The following is a 4,366-nucleotide window of genomic DNA, read 5'->3' on the forward strand; positions in this document are numbered from 1 at the left end:
CGTGGCCGCTGATCCTGCGCGTCTGGAGCCTGTGCTCCGCAACGGGAGAGGCCACAACAGGGAGAGGCCCGCGTACTGCAACAACAACAACAAAAAAAACCCCACCCAGACAGACTGCAAAGTGCCCCATGCAAGAATAAAGCATTCTCAAAAGTCCTAATTGCATGCTGAAGAAAGCTGATGTGAGAACCAAAGTATGTGTCTGACACTGTCTGGTCAAGCATCCTGGACCGACACCCTGGATTAACACTGCATGGTCTGTGCTATTAAAAACAGCTTTTCGGGGACTCCCCTGGTGGCAAAGTGGTTAAGAATCCGCCTGCCAATGCAGGGGACACGGGTTCGAGCCCTGGTCCGGGAAGATCCCACATGCCACGGAGCAACTAAGCCCGTGTGCCACAACGACTGAGCCTGTGCTCTAGAGCCCGCGAGCCACAACTACTGAGCCCGCATGCCTGGAGCCCGTGTTCCACAACAAGAGAAGCCACCACACAATGAGAAGCGCGCACCGCAACAAAGAGTAGCCCCCGCTGGACACAACCAGTGAAAACCCATGCGCAGCAACAAAGACCCAACGCAGCCAAAAATAAATAAATAAATTTATATAAAAAAATAAAAGAACCCCCAGCTTTTCAAGAAGTAATAGATTGTTGTTTGTATAAAATTTAATTATATGCAAAACATGTTCTGTATTGGTTGTGGATTCATACATATTTATTAATTGTATAAAATCATGCATTGGGATGAGAAACACCAAATTAAGGAAAGTGCTTACTTCTGAAATGGAGGGACACGGAAAGGGGGTATGCAGGTGACTACTACTGTACCTGAAATTTATCCCTGTAAAAAATCTGGGAAAATGGCTGTAACATCTGAATGTTACTTAGCATTGCTCTGGGTAGAGAATAAAGGGGTCAATGTAATGAAGAGTACAAAGAAAAGTAACATGGGGACAACCGTGTCAAGCGCTCACGAAAGCTCAAAGAGGATGACCAAAAGTGGTGCTGGATTTGGCATTTGACCTTGTGATGGCAATCTCAGTGAGAGGTTGGGGTGGGGGCAGAAGGGAAGCCATATAACCCACTATAATGGGTGGAGGAATTAATGAGATTTGAAGGAATGGAGACAACTCTTCCCTCTTTCAACACATTTGCTAGTAAAGGGAGATGAGGATAGCTTCAGATGAAGACAGATGTGGTGGTGGTTTGACTGTTCTGTGATGTTGACTGGATGGAGAAGTGTAACAGTATGAGGAGAAGGGAGAGAGGGTGAAGATGAGGAGAGAGGGGAGAGAATGATGACGGAGCAATCATAAACACTCTGTCCCAGGCCCCATGCTAAGCACTTTACACACACTAACTTATTTAGTCCTGGAAGGTAGATACTATGATTCCCATCTTACAAATGAAAAAACTGAGGCACAGAGAGGTTGAGTATCTTGCCCAAGGTCATCCAGTAGTAAGTGGCAGTCTGGCCTGAGTCAGGACACACTACTGCAAGCTCCTAAGGAGGGTGGGGAGAGGAATAGATCCAACATGTGGGTACCAGGAGGGTCCTCTAGAGGCCGAGGGGCACAAGGGGAAGAAAGGTGAAGGGATCCTTGGAAGGCTTGGCTCTCAGGAGGTGAGAGCTTCAGGAGTGACAAAGGATTGGAAGAGCTGGTTCTGGAAATAAGAAAACAAGCTCCTGAAGAACATATAAGTGGGCTGCTCAGCAAGCAGCCCAAGAGGCCTGGTGAGGTGGGTGCTCACAGCTCTACGGTAGCAACAGTGCCTGCAGGTTGGATGATTTCCTCCAGCAACTCCCTGTAGTCCAGGAGCAAGATGAGAACAAATGGAAGATAAAACTTATCAGGGGGCTTCCCTGGTGGCGCAGTGGTTGAGGGTCCGCCTGCCGATGCAGGGGACACGGGTTCGTGACCCGGTCCGGGAAGATCCCACATGCCGCGGAGCGGCTGCGCCCGTGAGCCATGGCCGCTGGGCCTGCGCGTCCGGAGCCTGTGCTCCGCAACGGGAGAGGCCACAACAGTGAGAGGCCCGCATACCGCAAAATAAAAAAAAAAAAAACTTATCAGGAAGAAACCTCTTAAGAAGTTGGACCAAGGACTTCCCTGGCCGTCCAGTGGTAAAGAATCTGCCTTCCAGTGCAGGGGACGTGGGTTCGATCCCTGGTCAGGGAACTAAGATCCCACATGCCGCAGGGCAATGAGGCCTGCGCGCCACAACTACTGAGCTCAGCCACCTCAACAAGAGAGCCCACGTACCACAACTAGAAAGAAGCCCGCACGCCACAACGAAGACCCAAGCAGCTAAAAAAATAAATATATATTTTTAAAAGTTTGACCGTAAAAACCCAGTCCTGACGATGGATCTTAAGGCTGGTACACCTTGAGAGATAGTGCATGTAACACTCTATAGGTGAGCTTCCAGAAAGAGGGAGATATTTGGGTCAGGATAAAAATCTTCTTTTTTTTTTTTTTTTTTTTTAAAGTTTTTTATTTTTTTTTTTTTTTTTTTTTTTTTTAAAGATTTATATATTCTTTCTTTCTTTCTTTTCTTTATTTTTGCCTGAGTCGGGTCTGCGTTGCAGCACGCGGGATATTCGTTGAGGCATGCAGGATCTTTCATTGTAGCGCGTGGGCTCTTCATTGCAGTGCACGGGCTTCCCTCTAGTTGTAGCGTGCAGGCTCCAGGGCACATGGGCTCTGTAGTTTGCGGCGCGCGGGCTTAGTCGCCCCGTGGCATGTGGGATCTTAGTTCCCTGACCAGGGATTACATCTGCGCCCCCTGCATTGTAAGGTGGATTCTTTACTGCTGGACCACCAGGGAAGACCCAAAAGTCTTAATAAAAAGACACCAAGAACCACGACGTTAGGGATATCACGGAGGGAGCTGCTGTGTTCTGCCTTAAGGGTCCCTCTGCATCCACAAAACCTTCCCTGACCACTAGTCCAGCCTTGCTGAGCCCTCTCTCCTGGGACTCCTACAAGTACCAGCACAGCCTTGCCTTACCTACAACCTTTCCTATTGTCCAGTAAACTCGTGTGTGTACGTCTTGCTTCTCTAGTGAGGCTTTTGAAAGAAACTTGGTGTATCTTTTTAAAAACACCTCTCACAAATCCCAGCAAACAAGGGTTGCAAACAGGCATACCTCACAAACAAAGGCTGGAGGGGTCCCAAGGGAGCCTAGGATGGCCCTAGCACAGCAACTGAGGTGCAGTCTACACTGCAGTCAAAAAGGTTTGAAACAACAAAATACTCAACATAGAGTAGAATAATTTCCACCAAGTGAGTTTCAGGGCCTGGGAAACAGTGAAGAACGCTGGGCATTTGGATCAGCCTCCTGATACCTTTTAAGTCAACTCAGACATGTTCGTTTCTGACTTTCAGAGCTGAGGAGGGTGAGACGCAGAAGAGGGTGCTGGGCTTCATCTGTGTAACATGCAGCTCCTGCGTCCACCTCACTGGCATGGGAGCCTTACTGTCAAAGCCCCAGGTGGGAGCACAGCACACTCCCTCAGCTCACCACAGGAGCGGCCTGGCACACGTCCTCCACCTGGCTCTAGGCACAGCAGCGCCAGAGTGATAGAGGAGCAAGGTCTGCCTGTTGCTTCTCATACCTCCAGGCCTTGGGGACACGGTCAAAAGCCACCTGCTGGGGCAGCCTGGCCACATGAAACCTCCATGTCCTCAGGATGTGGTTTATGAGGCAGAAGAAAGTGCAGACCCTGAGGAAAGGCCTCTGAGCGTCTCCGTGTGGCTGGGGGGACATCAGACTAACCTGCTTGGCCTCAGAGCTACACAGGGGAAGCAACTGATGCTGAGGGCTGGGGGCCTGCCCCTGCACCCAGCCTTATAGCTGAGCCACTGTCCCAGCAAAGGGCAGCATAAAACCAGATAGAATTTCCAGAAATTTATTGGAAACAGGATACAAACTGATTAGTAGACGGCATCTACTTACAGACAGACGGTCCACACTGTTAGTATCACGCTCTGAGTGCATTATCCTGGGTAAATACTCATGACCACTGATGCATGGTCTGGGCTGGTGTTCTCTGGCAGGGAAAACCAGAGATTGGGGGAAGAGGAATGGGGAGGGGTGGGCAGAAAACTGGGACGCAGCTTTCATGAGGGGAATGGTGAGGTGGGGCTGCTAAATAGCTAACCCCCCCAATGGAAAACCGGGACAAGTGTTAAGAATAAAGTCCCCCCTGCCTCCCCAAAGCGCCTTCCTGCCTAGGCAGAGCGAAAGAGAATCTACAAAACACATCTACCCTCACCAGGGTCTTAGGACAGCATGGGACATAAACACCAGGCTCGGACATGACACAGAGAGGACCAAGTCCATGCACGTCCTGGGCCTGTTT

The sequence above is a fragment of the Lipotes vexillifer genome, unplaced genomic scaffold, assembly GCF_000442215.2.
Source record: "Lipotes vexillifer unplaced genomic scaffold, Lipotes_vexillifer_v1.1 scaffold278, whole genome shotgun sequence".
NCBI lineage: Eukaryota > Metazoa > Chordata > Mammalia > Artiodactyla > Lipotidae > Lipotes > Lipotes vexillifer.